General features: G+C 43.3%; 1 protein-coding gene and 1 pseudogene across 4 annotated transcripts in view; one reads left to right on the forward strand and one right to left on the reverse strand.

Moving 5' to 3' along the window:
• The window catches only part of MORC2 (MORC family CW-type zinc finger 2), a 143163-nt gene that overhangs the window by 60720 nt on the left and 72787 nt on the right, over positions 1–9656 (forward strand). The gene's annotated exons all lie outside the window — the stretch shown is intronic.
• On the reverse strand, positions 555–3150 carry LOC147028685 (uncharacterized; annotated as a pseudogene).

Below are 9656 nucleotides of genomic sequence, written 5' to 3' on the forward strand. Positions count from 1 at the left end.
CTGGCTAAAACGTCAAGGTGTGACTGGGCCTTTAGCTTGGCACCGTCTGGGTCTGCCAGAGATCTGGGAACACTCGTCAGTTCATATGACAACAATTCGTCACGGTTCACTTTACCTCTCTGTCCACAATCGTACAGCTGTGCGAAGACGGCTGTTGTTTCTTGGTGATAATCTTTCTTTGTGACTTCCTTGGTTTTCTGAGTGAATGACACAAATGTTCTCAGTTTTATCTTCGGCAGAGGATCGTGGAAGTCTACATCACCATCTGGGTTAAGTCGATCATTAGCAAATGTATGAACTTCCTTCAGTCCCACTTGTCCTGCAGTCAGGAGATCCGTCTCGATTCCAGTTGTTGCATGTTGCATGTTTGCATTTCTTGCAGACATTCCAGATGCATAAGCCAGTTGCCTGTCCTGGTTGAACGAAGGAAGCACAGGAGAAGTCCGACCATGGCAATGAACTCGGACCAGAATTGGGCATTTGGACCACATGACTCTGTGAAGCGATGAAATTCTTCCTTCAGATTGGAGAAATCTGCCGATGAAATCAGATCCTCAATGGAACTGTGACACCGACAACTGAAGTTCAGGGGATTCTGGTAAATCAACGTCATTCCGCCACCTCAAATAGGCCTCCCATCGAAGACGCCACATTGCTTCATACATTGTCTTCAATGCTTTGATGCCTCGATTGTAGTGTCTACCACTCAGCAATTGATCAACGCTGCCTTCAACAACAACGCCAGATTCTACAAGGATATCATGCAGTCCAGCACTTCCATAGCGACAGCCAATGACATCCATGTGTTTCAGACCGGTATGGAATGCTCCGAGTCGTAGAACTATCCGGTGGAGGTCATCTTTCAGGTGTGGATTGTTGCTTACCTCTACTGCTCTGGCATACACAGCCTGGTCAACGGTCACAATCACAGACGGTTGTCCGTCCCAGTAGATCTCATACGTGTAGTCCACTGTGTCAACCACGTCCATGGCATGAGAGAGGGCTGTCAGAACAGTGGCCAGGTCATTGGGCGACTCATTGATGACCGGCATGTACCCAACATTGTGAGGTCGACAAACATCATCACTGCTCTGTAACATCTGGTTGGTGCGGCTCCAGCCAGGTACTACCTTTTAACAGAAAGAAACACAGGAAATCTACATATATGGGATGCTATGTTATACAATGGACATAACGAGTGTACATTATTAAGACGATATTATTGTGGACTTTGTTTCAAACTTGAAATGTATGATCAAGTTACATAGCTGATGATATATCTCGTCAGGGGTCGACACGTCTGGTTGAAGACGTGCTAACAGCCATGCCATATCCAAGTCATGTGTCCCGTCAAGCGACATGGTGGCAGTTGTAACAATGGTAGCTGCATCAACGAAACGGTCTGGCCCACATCGAGGTGCACATAGGTAATCAAGTAGGGCCCTCTCAACAAATGGTAAGGACCTTGGTTTTTTCATGTGTGTAGGCCTCTGAACCCCTGTGCTATTTTGACCTTGGCTCTTCGGTTCAGACTTGGCCGTGAGAACTCTGGCTTGCAAGATGATTCCGTTAGTCCAATGAGTTGTGCCGTGACCGGACGGTGTCTCTTCACTGAAATCATTGTTGTCAAATACAAAAGACACTGGAATTTTTTTACAATATTCGCAAGTAGTTTCTCTTCTCCATCATGCTGACGAAGTTCACCAATAGCTGTTTCGATCTCCTGCAGTTTACTCGAAGAAACTGTGTGGCCATAGCCATTCAGCATAGTTACAAGGTCTGTTCTACCAGTGACTCTGCGGATTGCCATTGCGAGAGCCACATGTTTTGGAGTTAGCACACGGCCATTCCTAGCAGCATACAGAATGTCCTGGCATATGGACATGACTTTCGTCTCATGGGTTTCATCAACAACAGTGTACTCTTCTGTATATTTGCCATGACCAGACAAGATCCAGGATATCATATTAAAGAGTACAAGTGGTGTCATGGACTTTGCTTTGGCACGTGTACAGTCGTCTGGTGTTGGTGGCCATTCTGTTTTCGCCACATTCTTTAGTTCACGATGAATTTGCAAAGCAAGCATGAAGGCATCGTGCATGTGTGTTGGGACATCACTTGTTGATGAAGTGATTTGCTTCTCGAATTGTTCTTCTTGTAACACCGTTGTCACTGCTCGGAAATCGTGCACCAATTTTTCCGACATCAAGCCCAGAATTGAAGAGAAGTTGTGGTGCATTCTTCTGGGGCTGGTTATAGAAAACCAGTTGGGCTCTGAAGTGCTTCACGAGCTTTTCCTTAAGGTGTTTGATCAAGTTTGGATGTTGATCTGAATCAACTTGGTGTTTATTGAGAGATGCAGCGTACAAACTGTGCACTGTACCCATGTCCCACACGACCACATCTTCAACTACATTCTTCTATATCAAAGAAACAATGTCATGAAATGCTTCAGTCGCTTCACCAGAACCACTTGTCATCGGATTCGTCACTTGACTCCTGACAACTTTGATGTACTTTTATAACAGGAGTCATGTTTTAGAACATCACCAGCAATCGCATCATCGCCACCACGCGCACCACCACCTAACTGATACAGAATCCACGTGTCTCCTTTTGTTTGGGCAGCTTCTCTCAACTTCTCTACTGTAGTCTGAAGTGTGAATGGTTTTGCTGGGTGTAGTTTGCGACGATCTTGTGTGTCTTTCACGAATTGTTGTTGACAAATAATGCATTTATCGAAGTCTGTATGGGGTGCAGAAGAGCGTGTGAGTCCTTTTTGTGGCGAGCATCCTTGGCCATCATCTGTGGTAGTCGCATCGGCAGTTCTTTTCCTTTCGACTATCGAAATCCCCTTCTTTAATGTGTAGGACTTGTAGCAATGCTGGTGACGGATGATACTGCATACTTCGACTGGTAATGGATGAGTTCCTTCAATGTACGGACATAGTTGATTATACACATGGTCTTTTCGTCGCTTTAAAGAATCACATAGTTTTGTCCAGGCTCCTTCTGTGAATGTTTGTTCCTTCCCTGGTGCAGAACTGTACTCATGGCAGACACACTCATCCCATCTTATGTTTGCCATAACTGCAAATATATATATATATATATATATATATATATATATATATATATATATATATATATATATATATATATATATATATATATATATATACATATATTTGAAAGTGTGTCTGTGTGTTTCTCTGTGACCTATGCACGCGAAAAGTACTGAACTGATCCTCACCAAACTTCACATGCTGACAGAACATGTACCCGGGAGTGTCCCGATGTAAAAGAGTTGTACTTCCGACTTCCGGTTTCCGAATTATGACATCATCACCTGAATTCGTAACGTTAATTTTTCAAGTTCAGCCGATTGACATGGGGCCAACGCCATATACAATATATCTAACGTATGATTTAAAGTTTTTGTTTGTCTGTTTGTCTCCACGTGCTAATCTCCTGAAAGGTGAAAGATAGGAGCTAACCACTAAAACAAAATGTCGGGATGGGCCCCGGGAAGGTTATAGGCTATGTGGCAAGGCCCCTCGGCCGCGGGGGGGGGGGGGGGGAGGGGGTGTGTTTCCCCCCACCAACCCCCTTAGCCGATGACTGATACTGTGCTCACGTCAGACATATGTATAGAAGATTAAATTCATTCAAAAAGAACCCGGGCAGCGCCGGGTGCATTCACCTCGTAGTATATAAAATATAATATATTTACACACTATCTTTGAAAATCGCTTTGGATCGACATATGTGTTGCAAAATATGCGTGTTTGGCACAAAAATGGTGGCCATTTTGATTTTTTTTCATAAACAAATGAGCAAATGTAGTTGATATGTAGTTAATTGGATTCCTTGACACCAAAAACCTCAGTTTGGATACCTAAATTTTATTTCTAGCAGGTTTAGAAGTTGAGATAATTTGAAAATGAATTTCGTGAAAATTGATGGCGACCATTTTAGAAAATGCCATTTTTCTCAGTTTGGACACTTTTTGAGAAGGTTCCCCAGTCTAATATTTTTTGTACTGTACAAACCTACAAAATAAGACCAAGAAACATAATATGCCAGAGTGGGCGACAAATTTTTTTTTTTTTTCACAATAGCCTAAGGACTATTATAAACTGTTCGCCGTTCACTGAAGTTTAGAGGAATGTAACCCCAGCGGACGGCAAGGGGTGTGTGTGTGTGTGTGTGTGTGTGTGTGTGTGTGTGTGTGTGTGTGTGTGTGTGTGTGTGTGTGTGTGTGTGTGTGTGTGTGTGTGTGTGTGTGTGTGTGTGCGCGCGTGTGTGTGCGTGCGTGTGCGTGTGCGTGTGCGTGTGCGTGCGTGCACGCGCATACATACATTATACACCAGTGAAAAAACAAAAATGTTCCTTTGCATCATTGACACAGATGAGAAATGAAAGCAAACCCATCTCATTGTTTGGTCATATTAATATTTTTCGAGTTTAATTGACATGAGAATGTCAACACATGTGCAAGACATGTCTGGAGGCTCGAAGAGGGGTGTGGTCAAAAGTGAACTTACAGCTCAGTATCTGGTGTGAACACCATTTGTGTTGACACATGCTTGGCAATGGTGCCTCATTGAGGACAAGATAGTTGAAGAAGGGTTGAGGGATGTCATTGCACATCTGTTCCAACGTCAAGCGAGAGATCAGGCGAAACAGCTGGCTCGGGAAGTGTGGGAATGTTCTGTGTGCGATGAAGTTGGTGACCACTTAAGTGACGTGTGGGCGCACGTTATCCTGTTGAAATGTGATGTGACATCCATTAACCTGCAGGAATGGGAGAACGTGGGGATGGGAACTTCATCACGGCACCAAATACCTGTCATATTGCCATTAATGACATCCATCTGGGTTCTGTGATTTATGGTGATGCCTCCCGATAACATCACACTTCCACCACTGAACGACGAACGTTGCACAACACGTGTCAGCATAACATTCCCCTTCCCATCAATAAACTCTGCAATGGCCATTACTACGATCAATATGGAACCTCGACTTGTCTGTTGTGAACCTTATCCTGTGAACCTTAGATGCCGTCTACACCAAGCTAGGCACGCATGTCAATGACGTGGCAACAAAATTTGACGAACTGCTGGTCATCGTGGTCAGATGTCTTGCTCACGTAAACGATTCCTGACAGTTCTGGCACTGATTAGTCACAACTGAGGGATGCTGCGGACTGTAAAACTTGCTGTCTGAAGCCAATTTCTAAGGTGCACCAACCGGATATGGTTATCCTGCTGACGTGACATCACATGTGATTACCCAAAATGTGGACAGTCTTCTTGTCAGTTTGTTGATAACGTCTCCAGAGTGGCTCTTTGGTATCCCGATGAACATCAAAATGCTTAGCTACGTTTTGAGCCATTTCTATCTCAAGCGTGCCAATGGCTCGTAGACATTCATTTCGGAAAGGCATGACGTCACGTTTATGACGTTTCGACATCAATAAAAATGTTTTTCACAGTTGGGATGGTCCACCGAATCATGCTACATTGCAATTTCCTCAGTGCCACATGTAGCACTGTCATGTGACTCAGTACATGCGCATGCAATGTGTGCGTGCAGTGCACAATTTGCACGTGAAAATGCTAGATATTCATGGGTGAACTGGGAAACATGTTTAGTCGCACATGTCCGTATCATTTTCTGTAAGTTTTTTTTTTTTAATGGTGCACAGGAACTTTTTTCCATTCGGATGGGTACTCTGCTAGTGTATACTATGGGCGATCTTGTTTCAAGCATGCAACACATTCTTCTGACGCATTCCTTTATTTGGATAGTGTAAAGGCTGTGTCGAGGCAAAAAATAAAATCCTGGGTTATGTGCAAGAAGCAAAAACATACCGACTGCTTGTAATTCAAAACACTTCATGGCATGGGAAAATGTGGATACAGGAATACTGCACTGTAAATGGTGGAGACTTTTAATACCTTCCACCACCTTGTGGTGGTGCTGCATGATGCACATTTACATAGAGAATATGCGTCCCCTCCCCTTCCCCTCAAAACCACCGGTAAATCGAGAAACACCCTGATACATAAATTGGGGTCATACTGATCCAATGTAACAGATCTGGATGTAATCGGCCCACAACTGTACGAGTAGAAGCACGACAAACAAACACCGGTACATGAATTATGGAAAGGATAAGGGAAGAATGGGGGAAGTAAATGTGAATTCAATGTTTCATCCTTATATATTTTTAACATTGCTCTTAACAGGGACAGGTACAATGTAGACATGATTGTCCAAATGGCCTTTTCATGCTCCAAAGTAACCTGTGTATCGTTGTGTGACATTGTTAAGAATGGGGAGGGGAGGATAGAGAGTTTGGGGTGAGGGTGCATGGAATTTGAAGAGGGAGATTGAGACATTGGGAAGTAGGGGAGGGGGGTTGAGGACTTGGGGTTTGAAGCAGTTGACTTGAAGAAGAAAGGGGGAGAGGAGGACAGAATTGAGTTTGGGGAGGGGGCAGAGAGGGGACAGAGTAAAGATCAAGGGGTTTGAGGACTTTAGATTGGGAGGGGGTTTGAGGATTTGAAGAAAGGGGGAGGGGAGCACAGAGTTTGGGTATGGTGGTAGGGAGAGCAGAAGGGGGGGGTGGTGGGTGATTGAGGACTTGGAAGTGTGTGTGCGTGCGTGCGCGTGTGCGTGTGCGCGTGTGTGTGTGTGTGTGTGTGTGTGTGTGTGTGTGTGTGTGTGTGTGTGTGTGTGTGTGTGTGTGTGTGTGTGTGTGTGTGTGTGTGTGTGTGTGTGTGTGTGTGTGTGTGTGTGTGTGTGTGTGTGTGTGTGTAGGGGGTTGGGGACCTGAACACATTTTACATGATGCAGAATTTCCATGGGTCCCAGATGGTCTTTTGGGTCTTTTGTGGGGGAGGGGTCTTCAGGGTCATTTGGGTCCTCAGGGGGTGGGGGTGGTCTTTTGGTGTCTGTTGGGTACTTTAGGTTAAGTATTTAAGGTTACAATTGTGGGTGCCTTCAGGTCAGCTATCCAACCAATGGATGAAGAATGGATGTATGGACGTACCTCCGTCATGTCACAAACACTCGCTCCATTATATTTATACTACTAAATGTCTGTGTGTCAGTCCATCTGTCCGTCTCCTCCGTAACTCCAAAATCACGAAACCGAGCAGCCCAAAACTTTGTATGCATCCAAAAAGAACTCCAAGGTAGTGCATGAATGAAAATTGTTTGTTTGGGTTAATTTAAACACCCCTTTTGAGAATAATTTAGGGGGTGCTCATCACAAATAATCAAAATAAGCCGAACCAAGATAGCAGCGTGCCATCTTAGTCAGGCCTCGATCAGCTCGCACAAGTCTTAAGCTGCCTTTTCTTGGCCTGCTCGACCATGCCTTGACTTGCAACAGGCCACAATGATTTATTAACGATAAAGTTTTTTTTTCACTTTCCTCAATCATTTTATGGAATGCCTGATCATCATTCCAACGAATCGCTGAATACAGTCATGCGCCGCTTAACGACGTTCCGGGCAACGACGGATCGCATATACGACGGATCTGCCAGCTCTGAAAAAAAAAAAATGAAAATAAATGTAGCTGAAAAATTCCTATCGCCGAGTGATGTTGTCGACGTCACGCTGCCAGTCGTATAAAAATAGCACGTACTTCATATTGATAATAAACGACAGTGTGGCCCTGTTGCAATGCGATCGTTGAGGTCCATAAAATATCATCGCCAAAAAACGAGGATCGTGCTAAATCTGGATTCAAGGAAATCGGCTTTCAAACTGAAGCAATATTTGCACGTTTACCTTCAAGCAAGTAAATTACCTTTTGAATTGAAGAATTCCGCAAATAAATTTTTGTTACAGTCGAAATTAAAATACATTTCTTTTGGTGAAGCTTTTCATGTTGTTAAAACAATCGCACTGTTCCGAAAATATATATCACAATTGACAGGAGCTCGTTTCTTCATTTATAAATTATAACATCGATGCAATGATTACGTATTTATAAAATCCAAACGCTATTTATTCATCTTTCTATAATCAATGCGAGAGGAGATTGTGAGCTCCTGCTAACAGCACCGATGGCCGTCATGAACAGCACAAAGGTAAAACTAACGTGTCTTCCGTCTCTCTTGGATGCGTGTTACAATTGCCGACAGTATTCAGTACAGTAACATGCTGTACAGGTTTGTATCCGAGGAGCAATAGGCTACACTATATAGCCTAGGTGTGTAGTTTTGTGTAAGTACGATGTTCGAAAACGAAAACTTAAAAAAAAAAAAAGATGTTCGCACAACGACGACGTCGCTTAACGACGCGTTTCTCAGAACGTAACCCCATCGTTAAGTGGCGCATGACTGTACATTGCAATGCTGAGAAATACCCAGAGATGCCAGCATTTGTGGTTTGATTTAATTTCTTCACAATCTGTAACCCCAAGAATCTCAATCTCAGAAGAATTTCAAAATTTAACTTCTTTATTGGCTTCAGCAGTAGTTCTGACTGCTAAAAAAATAGTGTTCATTTGTCCAATTCAGACATCACTTTGGGTGTCTTTGGATGCATGGTGTTTGTATGACCGATTGGTAATCACTTGCCAAGCCAGCTGTTCCTCATCAACCATTTCATTGAGTGCTTAAGCCATTTGGTGAGAGTGTGATGATTGCAGCACTGTGATTGAATATATCGATCGACTTGAATAATGTTCAGGGCCCACGAACCTGCATTTGGCCCCGTGTTGTCATGTGGTGCTTTGGGCGGTGGCCAGCTCTGAAAATGTGCAATTTTATTTTACACGATGCTTCCCCTTTTCATACGATCTTCTTTCATGAAATGATCCCTCACTTCGGCATCGACACACACACACACACACACACACACACACACACACACACACACACACACACACACACACACACACACACACACACACACACACACACACACACACACACACACACACACACACACACACACACTTAAAAGTTTAGTTAAAAAAAGTTTCTTCAACTGTTTCATTGGAGTGCTTGCTTCACCAAAGCCGCTTGACTAGCGCTCTGCAAGCTTCGATGGTGGTTCTCTTTGGCGACATTTCCCAAGTGAGGAAGGCAAAATAAATTAGATCATTACAATGAATAAAAATGAGCTAAGATCCTCGTCCTCTTTATGATTACGTCATAAAAACGAATATGACGTCATTGTGATGTATCAGGTTTGCGATTAATTATCTGTGCTAATGGCCGGCTTGATTCCCGCAAACAAAATTCAAACATCTTGCCTAGTTTCGGAGATAATTGGATAGGCGATTTCCATTAGCGTCGATATTATGACGTCAACTTTTTTTCTAGGAAGAATTTCCAAAATCTGAGATGGTTATTGCTTGCGCGTGGGCTTTCTGCATATACATGGCAAGTTTCATGAAGATCCGATGAAAACTCTGGGTTGTGAAACAAAAAATGTCAAAAAATAGGAATGGCGTCATAAAAATTTATATAACGTCATAATGATGTATCGTATGTGTGGTAATTCATCTCTGCTAATGCCCTGTTCGATTCCCGCAAACAGAATTTAAAAAGCTTGCCTAGTTTCGGAGATAAATTTTTTAGGCGATTTCCATTAGCGGAGATATTTTGACGTCATAACTTTTT

The sequence above is a fragment of the Eptatretus burgeri genome, chromosome 4 (assembly GCF_056783735.1).
Source record: "Eptatretus burgeri isolate ZD-2024b chromosome 4, Ebu_testis_v1, whole genome shotgun sequence".
NCBI classification, from domain to species: Eukaryota; Metazoa; Chordata; class Myxini; order Myxiniformes; family Myxinidae; genus Eptatretus; species Eptatretus burgeri.